Source organism: Nuphar pumila, chromosome 9 (assembly GCF_984573655.1).
Source record: "Nuphar pumila chromosome 9, dmNupPumi1.hap1.1, whole genome shotgun sequence".
NCBI lineage: Eukaryota > Viridiplantae > Streptophyta > Magnoliopsida > Nymphaeales > Nymphaeaceae > Nuphar > Nuphar pumila.
Window position 1 is genome coordinate 81046011 of NC_143257.1, and position 21662 is coordinate 81067672.

The following is a 21662-nucleotide window of genomic DNA, read 5'->3' on the forward strand; positions in this document are numbered from 1 at the left end:
GTGAATTGAATTTGAAACCCGATTTTTGCCCTGTCGCACACTTGTTATTTTATGTGCCAAATTTTTGAATTTTCTAAAAATTCTTTTTCTATTCTCTTTATCTGCGTGTTAACTATCTATAGACCAAATTTCAACTCATTCCAAGTTGATTTGGTCTGATTTTTAAGCATTTTGTGAAAACAGCTTGTTCGGATTTTAAAATTTCGGGACCTGCGATATCCAGATTTTCCCTGGTTTTGAAACGCTTATATATGGAGTTCCAGATATCATTTTTCAATTCTGTAAAAATTGTCAGATTTTTGAATCTGTTAGTTACAGAATAAAACAAATTTCAGGAAATTTGGACTTCGGTTTCCTTGTCAAACAGTCATTTTACGAAAAGCTGTTAGAAGTCATTTTCGCACTATTTAGGGGTAAGATAGTCATTTCACCAGTTTAGTCATTTTCGGTTGATTTTCGTTATTTTCTGCATTTTAATTGCTGCATCTTCATCATTCATCATAGTTAGACCTAGATTGCTTAATTTTCTAATTATTTTGATATTTTATTTGTAATTTTAGTGTTAATTAGGTTTTGATTGTGTTAAGTTTTTCAGAATTAGTTTTAGTTTAATTTATAGTTTTTTCATTGATATATTTACTAACTTTGCATTTTCTTGTGTTATTGTAAACACCCCAAATTTTCCTCATCCATTCTCAAACAACCCTCCTCGTGCAGTGCCAACCCTGTTAGGTCAGTGTAGGAGTCAAACCCCGAGTCAGTTTCAGAAAATTACCATTTTACCCACTTTCATTAGGAAAATTACCATTTTACCACTAGGTCATCCCGGACCCCAGTCAGTCAGAGTCAACCAAACTTGTTGGTCAGTTTAGAATAGTTAGAATAGAAGTCATTTCAAGCTCATCTGAGCTCACAATGAACAGACCATTTCCATTTCTGACCATTCCTGCCAAAATGGGATCATTTCTTCAGAAATGAGCTTACTTCTCACTCAAATCCAAGCCAATTGCCTCCGAGTCAGTCATTCATAGTCAGTCATATTCCTCAGAGTCTAACTTGAGCTCACCAGGAGTTCAAGTGCTCCAATTTCAATTCAAAACCATTTCTAAGTGTCCAGGAGCCCATTTTAGTCCATTTCAACTCTTTTAGCTGAAATTGAGCCGAGTTTAGTCAGTTGTGCTAGTGTTTGAGCCTCGATTTTAGTTCACCTCAGTATTACTGACCTTTGTTTCAGCTCAAATCCAGTTCAGGTTCGTAATTCACTTCATTCCAATGATCATTCCATACAATTTCTCTAAAAATGGCAGTTTTTCTTGAAAATTGAGTCGAAAAGGTCAGTTAAGTCAGTGCCTGGTTAGTTTATTTGAGTTCTGAAACTCTAAAACCCAGCTCAATCCAGTTCATTTCAGTTTAATCCAGCTCAAACCCTAATTTCCAATGTCACTCTAGCTTGGTAGAGCTCGAAAATAATTTCTTCAACCATTTTTTTTTTGCAAATTTTATCAATTTTAAAGCTCTTTGAACTGGTACAAGTGTCAATTGGGGTCGAACATCCAAAATTCTTCATTCAAGGTCTGCATTTCGCATGTCATTTCTCATCATTTCATAACATTTCATTCCATTTTCGAAGTCCAGAACTCCAGTTTTATAAATTTCAATCCAGATCAAGTTTCAAAAGCTTTTAGAAATCAATTTCAAACCCCGAGTTTTTAAAATTAACATTTTTACCCCCAGGAGTCTAAATTTGGAAATATTTTCCCAAGAAAAACAATTTGGATTTATTTCAAACTCAAATTTTCAAATTCTACATTGGATTTGCTTCGCAACGGGGTATTGAACTTTAAAATCCGAGCTCGTTTCAAAAATTGCCAAAAATAGCTTGTTTCATTTGGAAATATTTTCTTGAGAAAAACAATCTGGATTTCTTTCAAAATCAAATTTTTAAATTCTACACTGGATTTGCTTCGCGATGGGGTATTGAACTTCAAAATCCGAGCTTGTTTCAAAAACTGCCAAAAATAGCTCGTTTCGCGTGGAAATTTTCTGAAAAGACTATTTTACCCCTCTAATCTTCAAAATGAATTTCAAATTTGAAATTTGGACCCGCTTTGAGATGGCCCATTCATTTGCATTTCTATTTTATTAAAAAAAAAAAGATGCTTCTTTTTATTTGTTTATTTTTGTTTTTATTGATTTTTATGTATTTTTTATTTTTATTTTTTTTAGAGAGGTGGGACCCACAAGGTGGTTGCCCAAACCTCCAGCCCTATTTCTTTCTTTCCTTTTTCTTTTTCCCTTTCTCTTTCCCTTTCTTCTTCCTTTCTTCCTTTTCTTCTTCCTCTTCTTTCCCTTTTCCTTCTTCCCTTCTTTCTTTCTTTTTCCCCAACCTCCAACCCATTCACGTAAAGGGGGGATTTCCTTTTTCATTAGGTCATTAAGACCTAGATTAAAGGACAATTAAAACCTAAGTTTAAAAAAAAAAAAAGAAAAAAAAAGAAAGAGGGAACGGCTGCCTCTTCTCTAACCTCTCTCTCTCTCTCCCTTTAGTTATCTCCCTCTCTCCTTTGCTGCTACACCTACAGCAACTCCCACCTTCTTCCTTCAACACCACCAACTGCACACCATAGCAGCCAACCACCTCTTCCAGCCATTGAAGCTCCACCTACCAGCTTGCAGCCACCACAAGGGGAGCACCAACCGGCTCATCTCTTCCACCCGTTGAAGCCACCAAGGAGCACCTCCATCTTCTCCTCATCAAGGCAGCCATCTCCCTCTTCATCTAAGTACAGCAGCTCAGCCACCTCCATTGCTGCACTTCCAGCTGCCATAACACCTCCTTCACGTCAATCACCAAGGAGCATCTCCAGCCCCTTCTTGGTTGCAGCCTATAGTCACCATTACAACAACAACCACCAACTCCTTTGCTTCCTCCAGCCAGCATCCTCTTGGCAGCAAGGCCCCAAGATCTTTCCTTGGTGTATCCTTTCTAGTTGAAGCAGCCACCTCCAACCTTCAGCCTCACTTGTATCAGCCTTGCTGTAACCTCCTTTCAAATGGCGCCATCTCCTCCAACTAGTGCAGCCACCATAGCCGCCGCCCCTCCGAGCCTTTTCCAAGGTAAGAACTGTTTTATTTATTTCTTTTGATGGGTCCAAGAAAACATAAAAACAAGAAAAAGAAAAAAAAAACAGTTTGTAACTGGGTTTATGATACAAAGATAAAAAAAAAATGGGATTTTGTTAAGGCTACATGGAGGGGACCCATCCAAGGGATGGATCGGATCCTTTCCCATCAATAGCCCATATCAATTATGAATCTCATATCTCCCTGAGATTTTTTTTATTTTGTTTTCATTTTCGTATAAACTTTATATTAAAAGCATTTTATCTAGTTTATTTTATCATTTCATAGGCATTTTGTGTAGTTTCACTAGTATTTGCTTATTAGTTATAAGTTTCGATTTTATGCAACGTATAACCATTGTTTCATGTATGTAATTTCATTTATAAATTTTAGAAAATTCATGATAGTTATGGTTATTTATCCGTGATTCTCTGCCAAAATCTTGAATTAATTCAGGTTTTTCAACTCTATCAAATAAATCAAATCCCAAACTGGGATTTCCCATTTCCAGAATTTCTAATTTCTGCTTTAGCAGACAAGAACCTCCAACACCACCCTCATGGGAAATCCAAATCGTCCTCCAAAAATCACAGTGGATTTATAATGGAATCTACTAGTGATCTGGAAATTTTGAGGTTTTTCCAATTATTTCTGATATCTGTAAAAAATCGAATTTCTCAGGCCCTATGGGAAAATCTTGATTTTCTTTCGTCAGGATATAGACAGAACCTAATGCACCGAGTCCGCCCAATCCTTAGCTCGTCTGCAAAAACTTTCGACACAAAAGTTGTTCCTAACATGTTTTTCTGTCATTTTCCAAAATTTGGGGATTTTTGAAACTGTTTCAGTATTTTTCCCAAAATGTTTTATTATGTCTGACAGATTTCAATATCCAGAAATTCCAGAGATTTAGGTCTCTGATAACAGTGTGACATTTTCCAAACCGTAACTCGAATCCCAATGGTGTCAAAAGATCAAATATTCCTTTGTTTTTCAGGGACAGTTTCCCATAATTTCAGACATCTTACCGTCTTTCTTCCATTTTTTTCATGTTTTCTACCGAAACCTGACTGTTTCCCCTAAATCCTAGAGTCGCCGGATTCCGATCCGACTTGCCGGAGTGGCACAGCTCCGACCATAGGTCAAAACCAGAAAATGTAAAAGGAAAAAATCCTTGTCTTACTGTTCTCTGACACCCCATAAAATTTGGGAAATTTTTATGGAAGTTTGATATCCTAAATCCCCTTTAGAATCAACATTTTAGGCAAAAATCACAAAATTTAGGGTTTTTATTTGAATTTCCATATTTACAAATACAAAAAAAATAGATTTTCGAGCTTAATTATGTTTATAGGGTTATTTTAGGTGTCCATGCCAAATTTGGCTTAATTCCAAGTTCATTTGCTCCATGTGTTAGTTTATCTTTAAATTCAGAAGCGAAAATGAGGCGAAAATCAGGTTAAATTTGATTTTTTATGATATTTTCGTCATTTTAGGGGTTTTATCATGCACATAACCATGTAGAATCATATTAGAGTTAATTTCAATCTCCTTTGCATTTCATATTTTTCAATTTTGCAAAATTTATTTCAGAAAAACCTGGTTTTAAGGCCATAGTCTTGTTATCGGGGGTATTTTGGTCATTTTGACCTAAATTTCGAAATTTCAATTTCTAATTCTCCAAAATTTCATGCATATCATCATATTTCATCATATTATGTTTGATTTATTTCATTTGATTTTCAAATTTCCAAAATTTACAAAAATTCTTTCAGAAAACCCTGATTTCAAGGTCATCAGGGGTATTTTGGTCATTTTGACCCCAATTTCGAATTTTCAAGTTTATTTTTGAAATTTATTCATTATTTATCATGTTTATATCAAAGAGGGTATGAATTTGGGTTTATATCTGAATAATATCCGATAATTTCCCATATTTTTGGATAAATTCAGAAAAACCTACATTTTTGTGCTAACATTGTTTTCTAGTTTTGCAGGAACATTCAAGAAGAAGATTTAGCTTTTATTTCTTTTATTTCAATTCAATGTAATATTTGGAATAAGAGTTACATTTCTGCTTAGAATAGGGCTGCATTGCATATAGTTTAATTCATGCAAATTTGAATTATGATGTATGATTCATGCATATTATTTCAAATCCACTATGGTTTATAAATTCGGTGAGATTTGTATTTATGGCCATAGTCAGAATACGAAGAAAACCAAGATTTATGATCTTCGTATTAGCCACATTCAGCCTACACTCTTAGGCTAACTTCAAAATGCACTACATTTTCAAAACTTCAAAAGGATTCCTCAATTCCTCAATTGAAATTCCATTTTCAAATTCATATTCATTCATTCATTCATATCATTCAAATTGCATTATTCTCAAATTCATTTTCCAATTTAAATTTCAGAAAAATCAATTTTTTCAAGGATTTACCAAGTCTTTCTCAGGATTGGATTTTCCAAGAATTCTAAATTTTCAAAAGAGATTTCAAGGCATTTCCTAAGTTCAACCAAGATTTTCCAATGTTTTAGAATTCTCATCTTTCAAAGTCTCAAGTTTTTAAAAAAAAAATCAATTTTCTCACATTTCCCATTTTCCTGAGAACCCAGTTTCCTAAGAATCCATTTTTCATTTCAAAAGTCATTTTCCAATGAATTTCTTAGATTTTCTCATAATTCTCAAATCCATTTTCTTAGAAAAGCAAATTCCAAATCTCAAAAATCGATTTTCTCAAGATTCAAGTTTTCCTGAAAATTCACTTTCCAATGCAAATTTCTGATTTCCAATGAAATTCAATGATTTTCTCAAGAATTCAATTTTCAAGTACTTTTCCAATCAATTTGCAAGCATATTTCAATTTTCCAAAGCAAACATCATATTTTCTCAAACATTGCTTTATTTTCAAAATTTCATAGCACAAGCCTGATTCTCTGTGCATTCTAGGAAAAATAGAGCATAATTTAGATATTTGAGTCGAGTTAAAGCACATAATTGATCCTTGGTTCAATTACCCCTGGTAAAGGCGCCAGGAACGGTTGAACCTCGTACTGATAGGCGGATCCCATTCCACGGAATTTTCCCACAAATTTTCAAAACGGAGGCGAGTAATTTTTAAAACCATTTTCAAAACTTTGGTCGAGTTTGACTCGCGAAATTCGTTTCTCTCTCGCAAGGGAGGGAAAAATTTTTTGTGATGATAACAGGTTTGGCGACCGTGATGGGACCTGTCTTCGCCTGATCAATTATGTGTTTTAACTTAGCTCAATTATCAAAATTATGTTCTATGGAATGTCAGCTTTAATTCCTGATATCATGTGAACCTAGGAGTCTAGACTTGAACCCAGCTGACATGGATTGCATGTAGACTAGGCATGGTTTGGTAGGACCATATTGAGGAGAATTATGCATGCTCACATAGACTTAGGTCTGAAATACAACACTCCTCAATCTAGGACTGGTATGAAAACAATGTTTGCTTCTTCAAAAGTTTTCAAAATTCTATCTCTTTAGGACTTAGAGCCCTCTGTTTGCCTGCATGTGATCATATTTCAAAAACCACCCCACCTATGTCTACCCGGTCTTCACATTGCTGGGCTCTCTTCCAGAACCATAGTTCGGGACAGAGCCTCACAACTGGGCCACTTATTCGGGCTAACGCTCCCCTGCCACGTACCAAGGGCCATAGTCCAACGTATATCGGCAGGCACTCAAGGATGTTGGAAAAACATAAGCCTAGACCCGGAGATGAGTTTTATGCCACGTACATTGAGCCTCGGCTCGAGTATATCGGCATAACTGGATTGGACACAGTTGATTTGAGCCTAGAGTCAGGATTAGGGTCCTAAAGCTCTTTCAAAATTGATGCATTTAGAGTCAGCTTCTTAGGGATTGCTGTATGTGCATAATTGTTTGTAATTGAATGTATGATATTCATTTTCGCCTTATTTTCTTATATTTTTCCCAATTTTTCCAAAATACCGAACAATTTTCCAAAATACCTCATTTTTCATCTTTTATGAAATATCTCCTTTTTCTCAAAAACCCTGGATGATTTTTCTAAATTATCCACCTTTTCCTTCAAAACTCCAGGAGATTTTCCATTCTTTCGTTCCTCTGGACTTCGAATTTCCAGCTTTCATTTTATTCTGCCTGCAATTTTCAAAATTCTTGTATTTTTCCAAAGTCTAATTCCAGTCTTCTTGTCTTTCAGTCCAATGGCATCCAGTCAGCTCGATTCTGTTTTTCCTGAGGGTCACATCTCCTACGAGGTGCGACAAAGTCTTCTTGAGCATCGATCTCTTAGCAACGAACCCTTCTTCCCCCGGTGGTACTATGTCTGGTTCAAAAACTTCTCTCGTATGTTTCCGGACCACTTGAGTGATTGCGGGTTGGAATTGGCATCTGCAGTGGGAAAGTTGACAGTCAACGACAATCTGATTCATGCACTGGCAGAGCGGTGGAATCCGCGCACTTGCACGTTCTGGTTTCCGTGGGGCGAGATGACACTACTGATGGATAAATTTTCAGAGATTATGGTACTGCCCGAGCCAGCCGGTCAGCCTGGAGATCCATTAAAGCAGCAGTTTCTGATCAATGTCAAGGGTCTGGACCACTAAAGATGTCGTGGCTGTCATGACAGGGCGTAAGTCTTGGCCACTGATTGAAGAAAATGAGAATGAGTACGTGAGCCTGATCGAGATCTATCAACAGTATGAGGCGTTTGCAGAAGTCAGCTCATTATCTAGAACAACTCGAGAAAGAAATCAACATGCGATGGTTCTGTGCACTAAAGGGCTCGCCTTCTTCCCAGATACACCTATGCATATGACAAGAGATTCAAGTTGCTTGGTCCATTCTTCTGTGCCTACTGTCATCCAGAGCGGTGTGTTCGACCATTTTCTCAGAGGCAGAAGCGCATAGAATTGCATCTACTATCAGGGGTTATGCCAGAGTTCAACCTTGCATCAGCGTAGTGGTCTGGAACATACCATTCTGCCAGATATGACTGAGATTCTTTCATCATTCTCACTCTTTTCCCCGGTCCTCGTGTCTCTGCTGATCATTAAGAGTGGTGGCAGACTGTCTATATGCTCCATCTTTCTCAAGTCCACTATTGATGCAATCATATTTTTTCTTCAATAAAAAAAATTTTCCTTCAACTTTCATTCTATCATGGTTTGACGACCTCGCCTAGGTGACAAGGCATATTTGCAGTTGTTCGTTCTCCTTGCAAAGAATGACAACACAATTGTCGTGACTCCAGCGGCGACCCAATCCCTAGTAATGGGATGTTCTTTCAATTATCTACCAAATTCTCATCAAATATTCTTCTTATATTCATTTCTATCCTGAATCTTCATCATTGAAATATAATCATCCATCTCATTCTGCAGAGAATATCGGTATTTCTAAGTGGTTCAGGTCAGATCAAGCAATAAGACACCACTGTATCAGTGCATTAGTGATTTTAGAAGCAAACAAGAAGAAATGAATTCTCCAAGATCTGCCAGAAGACAGAGTCTGAAAGATAGGGATGACATTGATCCTGCTACATATCAGATGTTCAAGAAATGATGATTAGGATGATGTCTGAGCAAGCTGAAGACAGTCTCAGAAGGGCTCCCATCAAGGAGAAGACATCTGTCTCCTTCTCTCAGAATACCACTAAAAAGAGCAGTGAGCAATTCAGCGCATGTCTGCCCGATATTTTATTCTCGTTGATGTTCTCTATCATCGTGGATTAAATTCTGAATATTCCAGATGCCTAGACGAAGATGAAGCCAAAGAAGTCGTGCAGAAGGTACACGAAGGCATTTGCGGTGGTCACATCGGCTACCAAACTCTTATCAAGCAAATCATCTGGGCAGGATATTATTAGAAAACTATGCTACAAGATTGCTACCATTTTGTGAAGAAGTATGCTCTATGCCAGATACATGCACCTTCCATTCATGCGCCAACGACATATTTGCAATCTGTCATTTCGCCATGGCCATTTTCTATGTGGACTTTTGATGTCGTAGGCCCCATTACTCCTTCTGCTTCAAATAGCCACAAATATTTTCTTTCCGCAGCAGAATATTTTACTAAATGGGTCGAAGTTGTCACTCTACGCACAGTAGAAGGCCGACATATGGTCTCATTCATCTACAAGAATATTATGTGCCGCTTCGGCATACCACATGACATTGTGTCAGATAATGGCAGTCATTTCAAGAATGAGAGAGTGAGGACATTCTGCTCAAAGTTCAGAATTCAGCATCATTTCTCCGCTCCCTATTATCCTCAAGGGAATGGTCAGGCATATGCCGCCAATAAAATTTTGATTAGAATCCTGGAGCGAACTTTGGAAACAGACCATGACTGGCATGAGAAGATTCATGATGCGTTGTGGGCGTACAAAACCACCATTCAAACTCCAACTAATGCTACTCCGTTAGAACTTGTCTACGGAATTGAAGTAGTACTGCCTCTACATGTTCAGAAACTTGCCTTGAAGTTCGCATCACTGCTGGAGTTATCGCTTGATCAATATCAGCAGCAGCGACTGGTACAACTTGATTTGCTTAATGAAAGAAGGCTCCGAGCAGCAGAGCATGCTCAATCATATCGGCAGAGGGTAGCCAGACAATATGCAAAAAAAAATTTATTAAAAGGAAATTCTGAGTCAATGATCTAGTGATCAGATCAATGACCTATCTCAAGCACCGCCCGGGTGGCAAATGGTCGCCGAATTAGGAAGGGCCCTATGTTGTCGAGGAAGCATTACCCCGCAATTCATATCTGCTCATCAATGCCGATGGTGTGGAATTATCAGACCCCATCAATGCTCAACATTTGAAAATTTTCTATACTTAAATCCTCTATTCCATCCTTTATAATTCCTCAATATACTTTCTTCAACAATGGTCAAATTCTTCTTTCCCAGTTACACTGGGGCATTATTTTGAAAATTGTTTTCAAAACATCTTGTATGCAGGCAGTATCAAACAAATCTCTCATTTTGCATGCATGTGCATCCATTTACATCATTTTGCATTCATTTGCATACATTTGCATTCATTTGCATTTGCATGCATTCATTCGCATACATATGCATCATATTTATTTCCCCTTCAGGTTAAGGGATAAACCTGAACTTCCCCTTCAGGTTAAGGGATAAACCTGAACTTTCCCTTCAGGTTAAGGGATAAACCTGAACTTCCCCTTCGGGTTAAGGGATAAACCTGAACTCCCCATTCAGGATAAGGGATAAACCCTGAGACCTCGGCAAGGCGTTCAAGTCATCGTCAGTCGGTAACCATTTAAAGTCCAGTGCTCGTATTGGTAATCTCTCAAAATCCAGTGCTCGTATTGGAAATCTCCCAAAATCCAGCGCTCGTACTGGTAATCTTCCAAAACCCAGTATTCGTACTGGTAATCTTTCAAAACATAATGCTTGTACTGGTACATTTTCAAAATCCAGTGCTCGTACTGGTACCCTTTAAAAATCTAACACTCGTGTTGGTGTCTTGCCCATTGGTCGCGTTATTCGATCTCTTAGGTGCAGTCTTCACGCTGACCTTTCATCAGAATTCAAGTTCAATATCAATTATGTCAATTTCGACCTTCGGGTCATCCAATTTCTAATTTTCAAATTTCTAATTTCGACCTCCGGGTCACCCAATTCCCTATTTCAACCTTTGGGACATCCAATTTAATCAATCAGGCCTCTGGGCCGCCCACTCTATCAGATTCTCAATTCAAGCATTCGGGTTACAATCTTACTAGCATCAGTCATTCTCCTGCCTTCGGTTTTCAACTTTGTCAATATCTATCACTTTCCAAGCCTTCAGGTTATAATTTCATTAATGTCAATCATTTTTAAATCAACAAATCCTGCTTTCAAGCTGGTCGGTCAACAAATCCTGCTTTCGAGCTGGTCGGTCAACAAATCCTGCTTTCGAGCTGGTCGGTCAACAAATCCTGCTTTCGAGCTGGTCGGTCAACAAATCCTGCTTTCGAGCTGGTCGGTCAACAAATCCTACTTTCATGCTGGTAGTTCAACAAATCCTGCTTTCGAGCCGGTCGATCAATAAATCCTGCTTTCGAGCTGGTTAGTCAAAACAAAACCCAACTTTCGAGTTGATCTCTTACTAAAGTATTTTCAGGATTCAGTTTAGTCATGGATGTGTTGCGTTGTGCTTCAAATACTCGCTTCCACAAAGGATTTCAAGAAAATTTTGCCAATTTGTCATTAAATATTTGTTGATTTCAAAATCTTTATTACACAAAAACATTACCTCAGAATACCTTCAGTATTACTTCCGAAAGGACAAAGCTTTCGCGAAAAAAGATTTAAAATTCAGAATATTTCTATTGGCCGACCAAAAGGATGAAGAATAAATCCTTGATATGGCCAGCAAAAGGAAATTCAATGTTGTTGCAAAGCCATAAGTGATCGGTATTGATCGTAGTCAATGACACATTTTTAAAGATCATTCTTGGAAAATAAAGCAGTCGAAATATCCTGGGTGATACAGAAAAATCCATTCAATCCCTATATCTCCTCAATCACCTAAAGCTGCAATTAAGTATCTCCAAAAGGGATCTCTCAATTGTCGTCAAGATGAAGGCGAATTAGGCGAGTAGACCCCCGGGGCCAAAGAAGATTTGGATCATCTCCAAGATGAAGGAGTTTGTGATGGATCCTTCCAGGGAAAGTTCAGAGCACCGCCAAGGTGAAGGCGACTGCGATGAGCCTCCCGACAAACCCTAAAGGATATTTAATTTCTGCTATCATCAAGAGATTTCCAACCAAAGAGCCAATAACCGTCAATATAATCCCTGAGAGAAAAGAAGGATCGGAGCATCTCTGAGATGAAGGAGTTTGTGACGTACCCTTCCCCCCAAAAAAAAGAGAGAGAAAAGTCAGGACATCTCAAAAATGAAGGATGATGTAATAAAATCCCCAAAAGCCTAAGAGAGCTCTAATTCTGCCAAAAAAAAGAAAAAAAAAGTGGGCAGAAAGATCATCATGAGAAAAGAATCCCAGGATATCAGACTGCCAAATTTGCCAAAGAATCTTCTTTAATTTTGTGAAATTCTATTATCAATATTCTTTCACCAATTGCTCTCACAATATCAAGAATACTCTCTTTTCTGCTCATAACAAGGAAATTGATAGCTTCCTTGAAAGAAAGCCAATTGCAAGCAATTTGAATTCGAATCTTGATTCTACGGAGTTAAGCCCAATCAGAGGTAATACTTCAGGTAGAAAAGAGGAAAGATTTTCATACCAATATACATCAATTTCAAGCATTTTGAATCAACAAACAGTTTTTAACATTTTGGCAATATTTTCTTACTATCTTGACATGAAGTGAAGAGCTCGATGTCCATCTTGACACATCCTGATATCACCTTTTACCTCCTTGAGAGAGTAACCTTTATCATCTTTCGCGTTGTTGAAAGATTAGCCTTTTCTGTGAAAGGATCGCCTTTTTCCATCTTTCGTGTTGTCGAAAGAATTCATCTTTTGCGTTGTCAAAAGAATCGCCTTACTCCTTTGGATCGCCTTGTCATCTTTCGCGTTGTTGAAAGAATCGCCTTGTTCCTTTGGATCGCCTTGTTATCTTTCGCGTTGTCGAAAGAATTCATCTTTCGTGTTGTTGAAAGAGTCACCTTATTCCTCTTCAAGAAAATTGTCTTATTCACCATCCGACTTACCATTTTCATTTTCCCGATCAGGTTAAGGGTTAAACCTGAGCCTCATTTTGATGAGGTATTTCGTTTCCCAATCAGGATAAGGGTACAAACTTGAGCCTCCATTGATGAGGTATTTCATTTTCCGTCCAATCAGGATAAGGGTACAAACCTGAGCCTCCTTTGATGAGGTATTTCATTTTCCGCCCAATCAAGATAAGGGTCAAATCTGAGCCTCATTTTGATGAGGTATTTCATTTCCCGGTCAGGTTAAGGGTTAAACCTGAGCTTTGTTTCTACACGAGGTATTTTCAGTCCCATCAAGGTTAAGGGCAAAACCTGAATCTCACTTCTTTTGAGGTAAATTTTTTTTTCTTCCTTATTCTCCATTTCATATCTACCATTTTCATCAAGGCTAATCTCTTCAAAACCAGTCAGATCCTTCTAATTGGGGCATTTTTATAGCCCAAATTTGGTGTGTTTTTCTTTGCCACTAAGCTCGTCCACAAGCCGGCTTAGTAGCAAAGAGGGGCATCTGTAAACACCCCAAATTTTCCTCATCCATTCTCAAACAACCCTCCTCGTGCAGTGCCAACCCTGTTAGGTCAGTGTAGGAGTCAAACCCCGAGTCAGTTTCAGAAAATTACCATTTTACCCACTTTCATTAGGAAAATTACCATTTTACCCCTAGGTCATCCCGGACCCCAGTCAGTCAGAGTCAACCAAACTTGTTGGTCAGTTTAGAATAGTTAGAATATCAGTCATTTCAAGCTCATCTGAGCTCACAATGAATAGACCATTTCTATTTCTGACCATTCCTACCAAAATGGGATCATTTCTTCAGAAATGAGCTTACTTCTCACTCAAATCCAAGCCAATTGCCTCTGAGTCAGTCAGTCATATTCCTCAGAGTCTAACTTGAGCTCACCAGGAGTTCAAGTGCTCCAATTTCAGTTCAAAACCATTTCTAAGTGTCTAAGAGCCCATTTTAGTCCATTTCAACTCTTTTAGCTGAAATTGAGCCGAGTTTAGTCAGTTGAGCTAGTGTTTGAGCCTCGATTTTAGTTCACCTCAGTATTACTGACCTTTGTTTCAGCTCAAACCCAGTTCAGGTTCGTAATTCACTTCATTCCAATGATCATTCCATACAATTTCTCTAAAAATGGCAGCTTTTCTTGAAAATTGAGTCGAAAAGGTCAGTTGAGTCAGTGCCTGGTCAGTTTATTTGAGTTCTGAAACTCTAAAACCCAGCTCAATCCAGTTCATTTCAGTTTAATCCAGCTCAAACCCTAATTTCCAATGTCACTCTAGCTTGGTAGAGCTCGAAAATAATTTCTTCAACCATTTTTTTTTGCAAATTTTATCAATTTTAATGCTCTTTGAACTGGTACAAGTGTCAATCGGGGTCGAACATCCAAAATTCTTCATTCAAGGTCTGCATTTCGCATGTCATTTCTCATCATTTCATATCATTTCTCATCATTTCATAACATTTCATAACATTTCATTCTATTTTCGAAGTCCAGAACTCCAGTTTTATAAATTTCAATCCAGATCAAGTTTCAAAAGCTTTTAGAAATCAATTTCAAACCCCGGGTTTTTAAAATTAACATTTTTACCCCCAAGAGTCTAAATTTGGAAATATTTTCCCAAGAAAAACAATTTGGATTTATTTCAAACTCAAATTTTCAAATTCTACACTGGATTTGCTTCGCAACGGGGTATTGAACTTTAAAATCCGAGCTCGTTTCAAAAATTGCCAAAAATAGCTCATTTCATTTGGAAATATTTTCTTAAGAAAAACAATCTGGATTTCTTTCAAAATCAAATTTTTAAATTCTACACTGGATTTGCTTAGCGATGGGGTATTGAACTTCAAAATCCGAGCTCGTTTCAAAAACTGCCAAAAATAGCTCGTTTCGCGTGGAAATTTTCTGAAAAGACTATTTTACCCCTCTAATCTTCAAAATGAATTTCAAAATTGAAATTTGGACCCGCTTTGAGATGGCTCATTCATTTGCATTTCTATTTTATTAAAAAAAAAAAATGCTTCTTTTTATTTGTTTATTTTTGTTTTTATTGATTTTTATATATTTTTTATTTTTATTTTTTTTAGAGAGGTGAGACCCACAAGGTGGTTGCCCAAACCTCCAGCCCTATTTCTTTCTTTCTTTCCTTTTTCTTTTTCCCTTTCTCTTTCCCTTTCTTCTTCCTTTCTTCCTTTTCTTCTTCCTCTTCTTTCCCTTTTCCTTCTTCCCTTCTTTCTTTCTTTTTCCCCAACCTCCAACCCATTCACGTAAAGGGGGGATTTCCTTTTTCATTAGGTCATTAAGACCTAGGTTAAAGGACAATTAAAACCTAAGTTTAAAAACAAAAAAAAAAAGAAGAAAGAGGGAACGACTGCCTCTTCTCTAACCTCTCTCTCTCTCTCCCTTTAGTTATCTCCCTCTCTCCTTTGCTGCTACACCTACAGCAACTCCCACCTTCTTCCTTCAACACCACCAACTGCACACCATAGCAGCCAACCACCTCTTCCAGCCATTGAAGCTCCACCTACCAGCTTGCAGCCACCACAAGGGGAGCACCAGCCGGCTCATCTCTTCCAGCCGTTGAAGCCACCAAGGAGCACCTCCATCTTCTCCTCATCAAGACAGCCATCTCCCTCTTCATCGAGAGTACAGCAGCTCAGCCACCTCCATTGTTGCACTTCCAACTGCCATAACACCTCCTTCACGCCAATCACCAAGGAGCATCTCCAGTCCCTTCTTGGTTGCAGCCTATAGTCACCATTACAACAACAACCACCAACTCCTTTGCTTCCTCCAGCCAGCATCCTCTTGGCAGCAAGGCCCCAAGATCTTTCCTTGGTGTAGCCTTTCCAGTTGAAGCAGCCACCTCCAACCTTCAGCCTCACTTGTATCAGCCTTGTTGTAACCTCCTTTCAAACGGCGCCATCTCCTCCAACTAGTGCAGCCACCATAGCCGCTCCCCCTCTGAGCCTTTTCCAAGGTAAGAACTGTTTTATTTATTTCTTTTGATGGGTCCAAGAAAACATAAAAACAAGAAAAAGAAAAAAAAAACAGTTTGTAACTGGGTTTATGATACAAAGATAAAAAAAAAATGGGATTTTGTTAAGGCTACATGGAGGGGACCCATCCAAGGGATGGATCGGATCCTTTCCCATCAATAGCCCATATCAATTATGAATCTCATATCTCCCTGAGATTTTTTTTATTTTGTTTTCATTTTCGTATAAACTTTATATTAAAAGCATTTTATCTAGTTTATTTTATCATTTCATAGGCATTTTGTGTAGTTTCATTAGTATTTGCTTATTAGTTATAAGTTTCGATTTTATGCAACGTATAACCATTGTTTCATGTATGTAATTTCATTTATAAATTTTAGAAAATTCATGATAGTTATGGTTATTTATCCGTGATTCTCTGCCAAAATCTTGAATTAATTCAGGTTTTTCAACTCTATCAAATAAATCAAATCCCAAACTGGGATTTCCCATTTCCAGAATTTCTAATTTCTGCTTTAGCAGACAAGAACCTCCAACACCACCCTCGTGGGAAATCCAAATCGTCCTCCAAAAATCACAGTGGATTTATAATGGAATCTACTAGTGATCTGGAAATTTTGAGGTTTTTCCAATTATTTCTGATATCTGTAAAAAATCGAATTTCTCAGACCCCTGGGAAAATCTTGATTTTCTTTCGTCAGGATATAGACAGAACCTAATGCACCGAGTCCGCCCAATCCTTAGCTCGTCTGCAAAAACTTTTGACACAAAAGTTGTTCCTAACATGTTTTTCTGTCATTTTCCAAAATTTGGGGATTTTTGAAACTGTTTCAGTATTTTTCCCAAAATGTTTTATTATGTCTGACAGATTTCAATATCCAGAAATTCCAGAGATTTAGGTCTCTGATAACAGTGTGACATTTTCCAAACCGTAACTCGAATCCCAATGGTGTCAAAAGATCAAATATTCCTTTGTTTTTCAGGGACAGTTTCCCATAATTTCAGACATCTTACCGTCTTTCTTCCATTTTTTTCATGTTTTCTACCGAAACCTGACTGTTTCCCCTAAATCCTAGAGTCGCCGGATTCCGATCCGACTTGCCGGAGTGGCACAGCTCCGACCATAGGTCAAAACTAGAAAATGTAAAAGGAAAAAATCCTTGTCTTACTGTTCTCTGACACCCCATAAAATTTGGGAAATTTTTATGGAAGTTTGATATCCTAAATCCCCTTTAGAATCAACATTTTAGGCAAAAATCACAAAATTTAGGGTTTTTATTTGAATTTCCATATTTACAAATACAAAAAAAATAGATTTTCGAGCTTAATTATGTTTATAGGGTTATTTTAGGTGTCCATGCCAAATTTGGCTTAATTCCAAGTTCATTTGCTCCATGTGTTAGTTTATCTTTAAATTCAGAAGCGAAAATGAGGCGAAAATCATGTTAAATTTGATTTTTTATGATATTTTCGTCATTTTAGGGGTTTTATCATGCACATAACCATGTAGAATCATATTAGAGTTAATTTCAATCTCCTTTGCATTTCATATTTTTCAATTTTGCAAAATTTATTTCAGAAAAACCTGGTTTTAAGGCCATAGTCTTGTTATCGGGGGTATTTTGGTCATTTTGACCTAAATTTCAAAATTTCAATTTCTAATTCTCCAAAATTTCATGCATATCATCATATTTCATCATATTATGTTTGATTTATTTCATTTGATTTTCAAATTTCCAAAATTTACAAAAATTCTTTCAGAAAACCCTGATTTCAAGGTCATCAGGGGTATTTTGGTCATTTTGACCCCAATTTCGAATTTTCAAGTTTATTTTTGAAATTTATTCATTATTTATCATGTTTATATCAAAGAGGGTATGAATTTGGGTTTATATCTGAATAATATCCGATAATTTCCCATATTTTTGGATAAATTCAGAAAAACCTACATTTTTGTGCTAACATTGTTTTCTAGTTTTGCAGGAACATTCAAGAAGAAGATTTAGCTTTTATTTCTTTTATTTCAATTCAATGTAATATTTGGAATAAGAGTTACATTTCTGCTTAGAATAGGGCTGCATTGCATATAGTTTAATTCATGCAAATTTGAATTATGATGTATGATTCATGCATATTATTTCAAATCCACTATGGTTTATAAATTCGGTGAGATTTGTATTTATGGCCATAGTCAGAATACGAAGAAAACCAAGATTTATGATCTTCGTATTAGCCACATTCAGCCTACACTCTTAGGCTAACTTCAAAATGCACTACATTTTCAAAACTTCAAAAGGATTCCTCAATTCCTCAATTGAAATTCCATTTTCAAATTCATATTCATTCATTCATTCATATCATTCAAATTGCATTATTCTCAAATTCATTTTCCAATTTAAATTTCAGAAAAATCAATTTTTTCAAGGATTTACCAAGTCTTTCTCAGGATTGGATTTTCCAAGAATTCTAAATTTTCAAAAGAGATTTCAAGGCATTTCCTAAGTTCAACCAAGATTTTCCAATGTTTTAGAATTCTCATCTTTCAAAGTCTCAAGTTTTTAAAAAAAAAATCAATTTTCTCACATTTCCCATTTTCCTGAGAACCCAGTTTCCTAAGAATCCATTTTTCATTTCAAAAGTCATTTTCCAATGAATTTCTTAGATTTTCTCATAATTCTCAAATCCATTTTCTTAGAAAAGCAAATTCCAAATCTCAAAAATCGATTTTCTCAAGATTCAAGTTTTCCTGAAAATTCACTTTCCAATGCAAATTTCTGATTTCCAATGAAATTCAATGATTTTCTCAAGAATTCAATTTTCAAGTACTTTTCCAATCAATTTGCAAGCATATTTCAATTTTCCAAAGCAAACATCATATTTTCTCAAACATTGCTTTATTTTCAAAATTTCATAGCACAAGCCTGATTCTCTGTGCATTCTAGGAAAAATAGAGCATAATTTAGATATTTGAGTCGAGTTAAAGCACATAATTGATCCTTGGTTCAATTACCCCTGGTAAAGGCGCCAGGAACGGTTGAACCTCGTACTGACAGGCGGATCCCATTCCACGGAATTTTCCCACAAATTTTCAAAACGGAGGCGAGTAATTTTTAAAACCATTTTCAAAACTTTGGTCGAGTTTGACTCGCGAAATTCGTTTCTCTCTCGCAAGGGAGGGAAAAAAATTTTGTGATGATAACAGGTTTGGCGACCGTGATGGGACCTGTCTTCGCCTGATCAATTATGTGTTTTAACTTAGCTCAATTATCAAAATTATGTTCTATGGAATGTCAGCTTTAATTCCTGATATCATGTGAACCTAGGAGTCTAGACTTGAACCCAGCTGACATGGATTGCATGTAGACTAGGCATGGTTTGGTAGGACCATATTGAGGAGAATTATGCATGCTCACATAGACTTAGGTCTGAAATACAACACTCCTCAATCTAGGACTGGTATGAAAACAATGTTTGCTTCTTCAAAAGTTTTCAAAATTCTATCTCTTTAGGACTTAGAGCCCTCTGTTTGCCTGCATGTGATCATATTTCAAAAACCACCCCACCTATGTCTACCCGGTCTTCACATTGCTGGGCTCTCTTCCAGAACCATAGTTCGGGACAGAGCCTCACAACTGGGCCACTTATTCGGGCTAACGCTCCCCTGCCACGTACCAAGGGCCATAGTCCAACGTATATCGGCAGGCACTCAAGGATGTTGGAAAAACATAAGCCTAGACCCGGAGATGAGTTTTATGCCACGTACATTGAGCCTCGGCTCGAGTATATCGGCATAACTGGATTGGACACAGTTGATCTGAGCCTAGAGTCAGGATTAGGGTCCTAAAGCTCTTTCAAAATTGATGCATTTAGAGTCAGCTTCTTAGGGATTGCTGTATGTGCATAATTGTTTGTAATTGAATGTATGATATTCATTTTCGCCTTATTTTCTTATATTTTTCCCAATTTTTCCAAAATACCGAACAATTTTCCAAAATACCTCATTTTTCATCTTTTATGAAATATCTCCTTTTTCTCAAAAACCCTGGATGATTTTTCTAAATTATCCACCTTTTCCTTCAAAACTCCAGGAGATTTTCCATTCTTTCGTTCCTCTGGACTTCGAATTTCCAGCTTTCATTTTATTCTGCCTGCAATTTTCAAAATTCTTGTATTTTTCCAAAGTCTAATTCCAGTCTTCTTGTCTTTCAGTCCAATGGCATCCAGTCAGCTCGATTCTGTTTTTCCTGAGGGTCACATCTCCTACGAGGTGCGACAAAGTCTTCTTGAGCATCGATCTCTTAGCACCGAACCCTTCTTCCCCCGGTGGTACTATGTCTGGTTCAAAAACTTCTCTCGTATGTTTCCGGACCACTTGAGCGATTGCGGGTTGGAATTGGCATCTGCAGTGGGAAAGTTGACAGTCAACGACAATCTGATTCATGCACTGGCAGAGCGGTGGAATCCGCGCACTTGCACGTTCTGGTTTCCGTGGGGCGAGATGACACTACTGATGGATAAATTTTCAGAGATTATGGTACTGCCCGAGCCAGCCGGTCAGCCTGGAGATCCATTAAAGCAGCAGTTTCTGATCAATGTCAAGGGTCTGGACCACTAAAGATGTCGTGGCTGTCATGACAGGGCGTAAGTCTTGGCCACTGATTGAAGAAAATGAGAATGAGTACGTGAGCCTGATCGAGATCTATCAACAGTATGAGGCGTTTGCAGAAGTCAGCTCATTATCTAGAACAACTCGAGAAAGAAATCAACATGCGATGGTTCTGTGCACTAAAGGGCTCGCCTTCTTCCCAGATACACCTATGCATATGACAAGAGATTCAAGTTGCTTGGTCCATTCTTCTGTGCCTACTGTCATCCAGAGCGGTGTGTTCGACCATTTTCTCAGAGGCAGAAGCGCATAGAATTGCATCTACTATCAAGGGTTATGCCAGAGTTCAACCTTGCATCAGCGTAGTGGTCTGGAACATACCATTCTGCCAGATATGACTGAGATTCTTTCATCATTCTCACTCTTTTCCCCGGTCCTCGTGTCTCTGCTGATCATTAAGAGTGGTGGCAGACTGTCTATATGCTCCATCTTTCTCAAGTCCACTATTGATGCAATCATATTTTTTCTTCAATAAAAAAAATTTTCCTTCAACTTTCATTCTATCATGGTTTGACGACCTCGCCTAGGTGACAAGGCATATTTGCAGTTGTTCGTTCTCCTTGCAAAGAATGACAACACAATTGTCGTGACTCCAGCGGCGACCCAATCCCTAGTAATGGGATGTTCTTTCAATTATCTACCAAATTCTCATCAAATATTCTTCTTATATTCATTTCTATCCTGAATCTTCATCATTGAAATATAATCATCCATCTCATTCTGCAGAGAATATCGGTATTTCTAAGTGGTTCAGGTCAGATCAAGCAATAAGACACCACTGTATCAGTGCATTAGTGATTTTAGAAGCAAACAAGAAGAAATGAATTCTCCAAGATCTGCCAGAAGACAGAGTCTGAAAGATAGGGATGACATTGATCCTGCTACATATCAGATGTTCAAGAAATGATGATTAGGATGATGTCTGAGCAAGCTGAAGACAGTCTCAGAAGGGCTCCCATCAAGGAGAAGACATCTGTCTCCTTCTCTCAGAATACCACTAAAAAGAGCAGTGAGCAATTCAGCGCATGTCTGCCCGATATTTTATTCTCGTTGATGTTCTCTATCATCGTGGATTAAATTCTGAATATTCCAGATGCCTAGACGAAGATGAAGCCAAAGAAGTCGTGCAGAAGGTACACGAAGGCATT